This window comes from Cydia strobilella, chromosome 10 (assembly GCF_947568885.1).
Source record: "Cydia strobilella chromosome 10, ilCydStro3.1, whole genome shotgun sequence".
Lineage (NCBI taxonomy): Eukaryota > Metazoa > Arthropoda > Insecta > Lepidoptera > Tortricidae > Cydia > Cydia strobilella.
In genome coordinates this window covers 17,965,493-17,978,106 of record NC_086050.1, presented here as the reverse complement: position 1 = coordinate 17,978,106, position 12,614 = coordinate 17,965,493, and positions in this window count along the sequence as shown.

Sequence of the window (12,614 nt, the reverse complement as noted above, 5' to 3'; positions counted from 1 at the left end):
TTATAAGATTAATATAAGTATAGGAATAAATTCAAATCGTATTAAACCTAAAATTAAGTTTAGTGAAATATGCGAAATTTTATTGAAACCGAGTTTTCTAAATAAATTAAAGAAGAATACTTAAGGTCCCAAGAGGAAACTCGGCGTCGTTAATCTTAATCCAGGGGTCCTGTAATTAATGGATATTTTTTTAATTACATACCAGTAACCGGCATTTTTGCAAACTTCCTGTGCAAAGTAATTCCACTTGGGAGGTGTGTAACGTAACTTTTCAAAACTGTTAAAAACATCAAAAAATTTAAATTAAAAAATCCGGAACAGTGCCGGATCATGCCAACGCGGGGCCTGTTAGCAAATATCGTGAACATATCTAGTGACTTATGTACATAAAAATTTAGATTCTCGGGCCTGTCTTTACAAATGTACCTTCGGCCCTTGAATTTTTGGAACCAGTTATAGTTCCTTTTTTAGGGTTCCGTACCCAAAGGGTAAAAACGGGACCCTATTACTAAGACTCCGCTGTCCGTCTGTCCGTCTGTCCGTCTGTCTGTCAGTCACCAGGCTGTATCTCATGAACCGTGATAGCTAGTACAGTTGAAATTTTCACAGATGATGTATTTCTGTTGCCGCTGTAACAACATATAGTAAAAAGGTCGGAACCCTCGGTGCGCGAGTCCGACTCGCACTTGGCCGGTTTTTTTAGCATTCGAAAGAACGTAAGCGATCTTGACGTGTATTTTTATTAAAAATCACTTTTGAAAAATAAGTCACAGCAAATATTATGTTACAATTATAATAAGTTAGCAAAAAAATATAACAATTACACATAAAATAAATAATAAAACTAAAACTAACTACAATTGTAATAACTAAAGCTAAAAATTAAAAATACCTATCAAAATTTTGTGCCCTTGGTAGGGTGCCCATCACGCAGGCAGCGTTCCCGCGCTGGATTGCTATGGCCAATCTTTGCGCGAGAAAGCCGCCTGCGCGAGGGTCACCTGTGGCCTCCCTTAGGCGTTTGCTGAGCGCCTTGTGGAGCCCCCGTGCCCCTCTACCCCACGGGCCTAGTGTCTCGACGCCAAATGCTACAAACTCGTAGTGTGCGCCGAGACAACTATATTTGTTTACCTTGAAGCGTTCTCGGACGTCAGCCGCCGCCCCGGCCTGTTTGCTGGTGGCTGAAATGTAGGACGCCGCCAACGTATCTGCGCAGGTGGCGTCCCACACCAGCGCGCGGCCCATCCGCCAGGGGATCAACGACATCCCGTCGGGGCGCTTGCCGTCATCCGTTGCGATCTGGGGCTCCAGAGCCGCAGGGACGTTGGCGCTGACGAGCGCTCTCCTCAGGATGTCGTTGAGAGCGGCATGACGGGATAGGCGGCCGGCGCCCGAGGAGCAGGCGAGTCCATGGTGGCCGAGACGATCAACGGAGTCTCCACAAGAGGCGCAGCTGTGGTCCACACATACATAAGTTAGTGTCTCACGCAAGTTTTGTTTTAAAATCCTAATACGTACTGGGTATACGAAACAATACGGGTGGCGCAGGACCGGTCATTGTGGCACTCTTTGGGAGAGACTGATATGATGATGATGATGACACGAAACAATAATTAAGAAAACTTTATAAAACCTATTTTATTACCTAACATGAAACAGGGAACACTCACCCTAGGTCAGTGCATGCACCTGCCTTTTTCTGACATCGATTTTTCCACTCCCAATCACTCTGGACAATCTCTAATTAAAGCGTGTACCTACAAAATGATCCTTGCTAACTAGGAAATAAGGCTACATTCAGTTTGGCTGATAATTCGGGTACTAAAGTTAAAATTTATTGCAAGGCATTTTGAGTCTGAAATGTAAACTGCAATTTTGGTACTATAATGATAAGATTGCGATTGGTATATTCCAAAGTTCTTTTGTATATAATTATGTACAAAAGTGAGGTCTTGTTGCTATTTATGTATTTTTCATTGTCACTATATGATATCTTGTGAAAGAGCTTTTGAGGGCACTTACAGAATATGTTTTAGAAATCTGTTCGGTGGTTTTCTGTACCTGAAACTTGATGGTATTTATTCAATAAATGCAGCCGTCACTACCTTAAAATAAAAGGAAAAATAAATCCATCATCTATTTAATTGTATGTACTCGTGACGATATATTATAGGTTACAATCAAGAAAGTAGATTATATAAAAACAATTTATAAATTCGAGTGGCATCAAAATTTATACTTACTAGGACAAATTTAGAGGAACCCAAAAAAGGTTTAATTACTGGATTACAATCGAAATTATACTATCGTGAGACATATTTCAAAATATTGATCAATACGGTTTCACTCACTATAATTTTTAGTCGCTTTTGGCGACACTTGTGCCTGAGGAAGAATTCCCGACGAATCCGAAACATGTCGCCAAAAGCGACTAAAAATAATAGTGAGTGAAACCGTATTGATCTAAATATACTGGATTACAGTCTATATATATTATGCCTTTTATTAAAGTCTTACCGTCATGCACATATTATCGTAGTTTGACTACCATTTCGTACGTAGGTGTCTCTCTGTTACTTAAAGGTTAGCTATAAGTGATCCCTTAAGGGGATAAGTGTTATGTACCTGTTTTGTGCAATAAATTGTTTACTACTAGCTGATTTCAAAATTAGTTATTAAACTTTTTTTTGGCTTTCCTCTTTTGTCCATGAGTGTAATATGTAGGTTTTGAGGCGAATTACCTACTTAAAACAAGCTTTGGCTTTTCTTACATAGAAAACATGTCTTGGACTAGGCGCCTCATATGGTCATACGCAGCGTCTTACGTAAGCGAAAAGCTCGCGAACCGGCGTGGCGGACCCACTGCGTTCGCGTTCGCAACGAGATCGCCCACGTAGGACACTTCTATAGGTATCAAAGGATTGATTCACCCCGCGCCGCATCGCTTTCGCGTGTCGTTCCTCGTTCCTTTCTAGGGATTACCTCAAAACCTGGCAGCGTAGTGCCGCGAAGTGCCAAGTGCCAGCTTGAGATAATAACGCTCTACTCTCAATGCAAATCCGGGGGAGCATCCCTTTGTGTAGGCCTTAGTAGTAGTAGTAGTAGTAGTAAATCACTTTATTGTACAAAACAAAAATTGATAATATGAAATTCATATAAATTTAGATACAAAGGCGAGCTTATCCCTATAAGGGATTTCTTCCAGCTAACCTTAGAGTAAATGAGTGGAAAATTCGAATTAGATAGATAGACAAACTTACAGAACGTACAATAATATTTAAAAAGGAAAACTACAATATTAACGTCTACGAATAACTAAAATACATCAATTGCATTATGCAATAAAATAAATATGTACTAGCATACATAAATATATAGTACTAAATAAATATTAAATAAATATATATATATATATATATATATATATAATATATAAATAATATATATATATATTAGCACTCAACCAAATCACAGCCTTTTGAAGGGAAATGCACATCTTAACCAACTGGAAAAATAGAGTTATTATTATTTATTTATCGTATGGCATATCTTTACATGTCACTGCATTATAAAATTAAAATTTAAAACTAGAATCCTTAAAATTATCCACGGCTTTCCCAGTCAAGGTCACCAAGCCAGTCAAGGAGTCTCAAACAGGCGCTCCCCAGCGCCTCCAAACTACCCAGGTAGCAAAATGACGTCAGCGACGTCATAATTACGGCATTATTACGTCATAATGACGTCGCTGACGTCATAATAACGTATAAATGCTACTGGGGTAAAGACATCGGGCCTTCTGTCCGTGTCTGTTCATTTAATATAGAAGGTATAAGTCAAGTAAAATCCGAATGCTTAAGCAGAATAGTTAACGACAACAAAGTAGAATGGAGTTATGATTTTGGCTTATTTATGTTGTATGTGTCGCTGGCTATCTTGTGTCCAAAAATACTAAGAAAAAGTTTTAGTTAGATACAACATCCATCGGGCTTCGCAATAGCTGTTCGCGCCACGTTTCACGTAAGCCATGACCCGAGCTACCCGTATTTTTTTCACGGCTAACTTTCCCGCTTTTGACGTGTTTTTAGCGTGTTTTCAGAATCTTCTTAAGCAGGTTTTCCTTTGTTTTCTGAGCAGGAAAGTACACCTCAAACAGTTCTTCCATTATCGAGAAGGCTATTGCGATGCAATTACTCGGGCCCCGGGAACCAGATCAAACATTTGCCGATCGCTCGGTTTTTCCTATTACCCCGGAATGCATATTGCCGCGGCGTTGCATTTAAGACGGTTATACACTGCTATATTGTACGACTACAAATATAAATTAAATTCAAAAACGAGTGACCCAGATATAATATAATGATATGATATTATAACGTGTCACTCACAATTGTTTAAGTAAAGCATTGTCAATTGTTTCGCTTCATAATGAAGAGCTTTATCTTACTGCTCACGTTGGCTAACTGGCGAAGGCTGCGAAGTATAGTCCGAACGATAGGGCAATCGTTTACGATCCGTAGCGAACGAAACGCAAATGTCACAGTCGCACTAATGGAACAGTGATAGAGAGATACAAAGCGTTTCGTTGTCGTATTGCAAGCGATTTTCCCCTAGGCTAGGCATCCTGCGGGCTCAGCACGGTAGCCTTTTTATCGCCTGTCATCATGCCTGTCACTTTCTAACAAGTATGTAAGTGCGAAAGTGGCAGGCATAAGGTGATAAAAATGCAACCATGCTGACACCGCTGCTATCCCAAATCGAGTGTACTACGTGTGTGTACGGGTGTGTTACGTGGTCGCCGCAAGGGAGACGAGAAACTATCCTCCACAAAGACAATAATATACTTAGAGGAAAAGAGAGCTAACGCTGCGTCTTACGTAAGCGAACAACTCGCGAACGCGAAGCGAAGCGGTGCGGCGGGCCCACGGCGTTCGAGTTCGCAACGAGGTCGCCCACGTTGGACACCTATAAGTACCTATCAAAGGATTGATTCACCCCGCGCCGAATCGCTTCGCTTCGCGTGTTGTTCGCCTACGTAGTACGCTGCGTAACTCGCGAGTAAAGTTAAATTGATTTTGCACGTAAATGCCGCTGTCTGATTGCGGGATTCAGAGAAAATGCAAACCATTTCGCAATGTCTGTTGTTGAATTAAAGTGGAAGAAAACATGTGAACTATAAAAACACATATTTATCTATCTTATCTTTTTACCCGACTACGGCAAGACAAAAGGAGGGTTATGATTTTGATCGGTATGTATGTAGATATGTACTGATAATCATATTGTTCACTCATAACTTCTAAAGTAATCCTATTCATATAATTTGAAAAATGAGGTATTTGTTGTCCGCTTGTTATACTTAGACTATCTATCGTGACATTAAATTGAGCATGGCACAATAAAATAAAATATATATATATTGTGTAGGTAATTTGAAAGGGCTTAATTAGTACTTAAGTACCCGGGGCGTAGCTAGAGAAAATGGCGCCCGGGGCAGGCACCAAATTTGCGCCCCCTCCCCCCCAAACGTAGCCTGTAGACCCCCGTTCGACGCGGCGGGAAGAATCGATGTGTTTGAAAATAATTTTATAATTTTTAATTTTTTTAATTTTTAATTATAGTGTATAACTAGCCTTATGAACCGATTTTGCATGTACAACCAGCCTTAAAGTTTGTAGTCTATGATTGTTCATTATTTTAGTATGTGGGTATTTTTGCATTTTGTAATTTTTCCTCAGTCACCCGTTGACCACGAACGCTGTAAAGAGTTCGAAACGTCGGGATGTATTATAAATTCAATATACGCGATATAATCCGTTTTCATAGTTTTATTTCATGAATAATTTTATATTTTACGCCCGTTTTGGCGCCCCCCTTGGACGGCGCCCGGGGCACGTGCCCCCCCAGCCCCCCCTAGTTACGCCACTGGTAAGTACATTTCAAATATGTAGATACTGTTAGCTTTTGCTTCCGGCTTAGCTTTAAGCAAACTTTGTTACTTGAATGTTCTTGTCACGGATTCTATCAAAATCCATAACGTCGCCCGTACAACAACTTCGTGCCCTCCTGAGAGTAAACTGAGAACAATACATATCGAATGTTAACAAACTCGTATCTACGATATCTCTTATTGCAAAATCGACAGTATCCCAACCATTTAAAGTCTAACTTCCTAACACAGGACATGAATTTACTATTTTAATCCCGAAATTGTGCCGCTTTTTTGTATTGACACGTAATTTTATTGATAAAATACCTATTTATTTTTTAGATTGCCAATTTGCCCAGGTGTCAGAATACTAATGTAAGTTATCCAATATCTGTAGGGATTTTCTAGGAATCTCATATCGAAAGTCTATCGACCAAGATAACTTGAAAAGAGACAAAGTGTAAGAGTCCCACCATAATTCCTTTGAAAATATGATGTTTATGGCAGCACTTTTATTCGATACTATAGCCACAGATTATATAGGTAGGTAATAGTACAAATAGTTCTTACGAACAGACGCGAATCTCCAAAGCTATCTCATTGGATAAGCAAATACCTTCCGATTTAAATAACTGCTAACACATTTATTAAGTAGGTAGGTTATTTATATTGCTAATAAATAACAAGCTCGACACTTGTTATTTATTAGCGATATAAGTAACGTGTCGAGCTCGAGCCGAAAATACGGTTTTCTTCAACGGACAATCTTTGCAACTTGCAACATTTTTTGCGCATCCAACAATTTAACCACAGACAGTGAGTTTGGGAGACTTATTTGGGACGTAACATTAGTTAAATGGGCTGAAAACGCTCAAATGACCTCGTCTCCTGAAACCATAGACAACACCCAATAGATAGACCCTACTTTCGAAATTAAACTATCGTGAGACATATTTCAAAATATTTAGATCAGTACGGTTTCATTCACTATTATTTTTAGTCGCTTTTGGCGACATTGGCTTTGTTTCGGAACATGTGTCGCCAAAAGCGACTAAAAATAATAGTGAGTGGGACCGTACTGATCTAAATATTTAGACCCTACTTTATAAAATGTTAACGAACACAATTTTTTACCAACTCTCGTTTTACAAAACACAGCGTGAAAAATATTAGAAAAAATATATTTTGTTGCGCTCACTCTAGTACTGAATTAATTAGGTGATGAATGCACCTAAATATCATAATGTCATTATAAAATCAAATACAAAATAGGCTTTATATAAAATCAAAATATGGTAAAGCCATAGACCTAGCATTACATAGACCAGCTATACGCGTGCGCCCGTAAGGGATAGACATAGATGACGTCATAAACGTGGGGATACCATATTGGTAAAAATTACCCCAATATTTGATATCACGTTGGGGCGATTACCCTGGAGGCAAAGTTAGCTTGTTTGACGGTATTCAAAAATTGTTAAATAAAATGTCAATGGGCCGTTCTTTTTAGGCGTATAAACAATGAAATACCTCCTATAATTCGCGCAGGTGGTACAAAACTAAACATGTTTAGTAAATAAAACGTAAAATAAAATGTATTATGGGTTTTAATTTAAAGAAATCACAAATCGCAATCATACCAATTAATGTACACCACATTTAATCTTCACAACATTTGTTTATTTATTTTTTGGAATTAGAAGTACGAAAAAACTTCGAGGTCAAAATTACCCATAAAATTATGATATTTTCATCTGGTATCCCTAACATGATTGTTATGCAGCTAAATTAAGAAGAAGTTTAAAAATGGCTGACCTCCGACTCCTACCTACCTACGTAATTTGGGCGGATAATTTTACAAATAATGTTTTGTTAATTTGCGTAAATAATTGTGATATTTTTATTGAAATCGTTTGATTCTACATTGCTTTGAGTGTAACGTAATTTTACGATGTTATTCTCACATATTGCGTTAAGAGGAAGGTGTAAAATACCGTACTTACGTGTGAAAGGTTATGATCTCATATTTTTGCTCAGAGCGGCTATTACAGGCGATTACAGAACAATTCACCAGTATTTTATCAAAGTTCAAGCATTCAAAACGCTAACCATCACTATATTTCATAAGAGAAAGCACAATTTCATACAAAACAACGATAATTAAACAAGCAACGAACAAACATGACATGTCACGTACTTATTTGTTTGCCACAACCTCGGTTGTGGCAGCGGTGGAAAAGTGAAACTATGACAAGGACAAACAATAACAGCGCTTTCTCTGCTACTCCTACTGAAAGATACATAAGACTATCCCGTTCGGTCATTTTCCCCCACCCCTCATGACCGATCCAGTTATACTAGATTCATGGGTAAAGCGCTTTGAATTATGGTTTAACAGAAAAATATAAACATTAATAGAGTCACACACACAAACGCACGCACGTACGCAAGCACGCACGCATGCACCCGCACAAACACACACACACTGCTCATACTCACTCATTAGTACTTCGAAAGTCTTTATCTTAGTTTTTATACTTACTCGATTCAGAAATTTTGACATTATAGTTTTGAGGTCTAGGAATAAATGGGTACAATAAAACCAATGCATTTAATAAATTACGAACCCCAATATACAGAAAATTACATCTCTATCTATTAGATGTGATCTGCGCCTGAAACCTAATGTTGGTGGGATATTAAAAGAACCCTGGAAGTTATTATCTATCGCATTATCGTTCATTGTAACGTTTGGCATTTAAGGCATTATGTACTCAAAAGAGTCCTAAGAATAGTGCAGGATAGATATTTACTAAAAAAGTTGTTTTCAGTGTAAATATTGCATCTTGAACCAATTATGAAACGAATGGAAATGTAAATTTAAAAGTGGAAAAATTACTACAAAAACGAATAATTAAATATAGTAATTTTTCTACTTTTAAATTTATTCTAAGCTTAATAGCATCGATCGCAGACGTTTCTGCTTGTTAAAAATTAATTTAGAATGGAAATGTATTTATTTTGCTTCTAACTACCTATACATTCTGTTTTTTATTCCGTAGACTAAAATGACATTTCATGTGGTACTAAGAAATGTCATGTCTTACACATGAAACGTCATTTTAGTCTACGGAATAAAAAAACAGATTAGCTTTTAAGTGCCTCCGCTGTCTTGCGCTGGTGCATGGAGCGGGTGAACGCCTATTGAAAAATTATGAGCAACGCTAATTGGCGCGGACGCGTGCGAAAGATTTTATGGCTCCTATACATGGCCCAAGATGGCCATACGATGGTGATGGCTCCTCTATACGGTGCAGGGCCATCATACTGGCAAACTAAGATGGCCCAGCGTGTAGAGAGGGTAGCGGTGTCGGATGGCTTATGGCGCGGCGGGATGGCGATGGGATGGCCACGGTGTCGGTTTTTCGTCCGCACATCAAAGGTAGTGGGCCAGCGATGGTGCGTACATCTACACGTGGCCCATTCCATATATAGTATAGTCCAGCCACGGATTACAATACAATGTAAACAAAAGTGGATATATGATCTTTAAGGCCGTCGGTAAAAGACCAGGAGCGGTATTCGACATGCGTTAAGTGACGTTTCGTGTTGAACTTCAGTTGAATGGAAGAAATCGTGTGTTGTCAAATAGGTAAATTTGACATTAGCAATCCACAGTTAGGTGACAACGAAACCAAACCGAACCACGCAGAGTTCAGAGCCATTTTAAACCGTATAGTAGTAAGAAAACAAAGTTGATTTTTGTTGCATAATTTTTTCAATGAATGAGTTTTGGTGTACAACCAAATGATACTTTCCACAGTTGATGAACAAATGATTCATTCCACTGTTGAACTGATGTTGAAGCCGAAACTGACAGTTGTGCATCTCGAATAGGGCCCCAGAAATGCCGCCACTTAATGTGCCGGACATTTTCCTCAACAGCACACCATTACAGAGGGTTTATAGCTTTAAATATCTTGGGCATTATCTAACCGACGACCTTAAGGATCATTTAGATATCGAAAGAGAACGCAGGGCACTGGCGGTGAGAGTAATATGTTGGCCCGCAGGTTTGCTCGTTGCTCGGATCAAGTTAAGATCACGCTTTTTAAAGCGTTCTGTCAGAGCTTCTATACGAGCAGCCTGTGGTTCAACTGCACTCAGCAGGCGCTCAGTGCAGGGTTCAATATAATAACGGCTTTCGGGCGTTGTTGAAGCTGCCCCGCTTCTGCAGTGCTTCTAAAATGTTTGCGGAGGCACGCACAGATGGGTTTCACGCCATAATGCGTAAAAGAACTGCCTCGCTAGTTAGTAGGATGCGGAGCAGCTCTAACGGCATCCTAAAAATGTTTGTAGAAAAGCCTGACTCTCCCATGCACAAACACCTTAACAATTTAATGGTCGTGGGTAGCTGATTTTGTCAATTTTTTTTTTTTATTTAATTTTTTTTATTTAATGTACTTGTTATTAATTTTTTACAAACATTAACAATAGATTTTAAGTAATTATGTACCTAACCAATGGATCATAGAAATCTGAATAAAGAAATTATATTATTATTATTATAGTACGTGCTATCAACCATCGCATGGCCATCTCGCTGGTCCAGCGCTGGGCCATCGTGTAGAGGAGCGATGGTACCCGCGTATTAAACTTAATCCAAGAGATAACGTCTTGTGTACCTAAGCCTAGCCAAATCTCATTTAAGTTTCTCATCTAGAATTACCACTAGAATTTGCTCGTGACTTTTCGTTATGTTTATGTTAACCCTTGGGCTGTGTGTGTGTGTTCATGTAGTTGTAGACACTGTTAAACGGAAATTTCGCTACTTACACAGTATGTGTAAAGACAACAGTACCGTATGAATCGAGTCGAATAAATAATACTATCGTCCGCACTGTTACATGATATATACATACCGGGGTGGATAAGATGACTGGGGTGAATTGGGACAAAACTTAAAATGTGATTTACCTGACAATTTCTTAATAACTACCCACACAAATTGTATCATACAAATTCTACTATTTTGTGGGTATTTTTTTAAATCACATTTTAAGTTTTGTACATATTCATCCCAGCCATCTTATTCAACCCGATTGACAAAGGCATAGCTCCACCGGAAGAATGCTGCCGTTAGCAATGTGCTGCACACTGCTTACTACGTCAACGTAACATTAACATAGCTGGGTCAAAATTCTTTTCGTTGTCTTGTTTCTGAAATTCTGACCACTCTGTCACGCTTGTATATGTCTTATATCAACTAAATAAAAGAGTCTAGGGCTATTGCATCTCTTTCTAGCTGTAGCATAAACATGAGAAATATTAGAAACAAAATTTCATCTCATACGAAAAGCTACACTCCGTCACATTTTTTGGGGACAAAAAGCAAGACAACGAAATTAATTTTGACCCAGCTATCTACCCATGCAATGTGACGCTGTCTGCAGCACGGCTCATAACATATACTCGTAGCTATCTACCCATGCAATGTGACGCTGTCTGCAGCACGGCTCATAACATATAGCTATCTACCCATGCAATGTGACGCTGTCTGCAGCACGGCTCATAACATATAGCTATCTACCCATGCAATGTGACGCTGTCTGCAGCACGACTCTTAACATATAGCTATCTACCCATGCAATGTGAGGCTGTCTGCAGCACGACTCTTAACATATAGCTATCTACCCATGCAATGCAGCACGGCTTTAACTGGAGACCAAAGTGACCATGATGCATGATGTAATTTTGTTAATATCATTCGGCCGTGCATCCCGCTCGCGCCAATATGTGTAGGGGAGACCGAGGTAAGTTGTGACAGAGGAGAACTGTGACATTTTTTGGAACCTCTTAACTGTTAGCGAGCTTGCAACAGTGCGCAGTGCGCGTTTGTTAGCTAGTAACTTGAACTAACAAACGCGCGCTATTACGAGCTCGTTATTAGTTAATAATAGATTCGAAAAAATCGACGATGTCACAGAGGAGAACCTCTGTCACAACTCACCTCGATCTCCCTACGAATAAATAATAGCGAAATACACAAGCGAATAAGTACAAAATGATATCTTTGTCTTTCTTGGTTATTGCACTTAGATTCACGAAGCGTTTACGTTTATCAATGTGCTACTGACTTTTAAACTGTGTAATGCGTTTTAATCTGAGTTAAGATTAATTTTCATAATACCGGGTACATTTATCAGCATTATCAATGCCCTTTACCCCATTAATTACGAATAAGTGCCATTGCTATTCCTGAATTTGGCACAGAATGGGTCATCAGATTTCTATTGAAGGAGAGATGAGATATATCTGTAGGTACGTAAAATAATTATAAAAAACCGGCCAAGTGCGAGTCGGACTCGCGCACGAAGGGTTCCGTACCATTACGAAAAAAAACAGCAAAAAAATCACGTTTGTTGTATAGGAGCCCCCCTTAAATATTCATTTTATGCTGTTTTTAGTATTTGCTCTTATACCGGCAACAGAAATACACCATCTGTGAAAATTTCAACTGTCTACCTATTACGGTTCATGAGATACAGCCTGGTGACAGACGGACAGACGGACAGCGGAGTCTTAGTAATAGGGTCCCGTTTTTACCCTTTGGGTACGGAACCCTAAAAACCGGCCAAGTGCGAGTCGGACTCGCGCACGAAGGGTTCCGTACCATTACGAAAAAAAA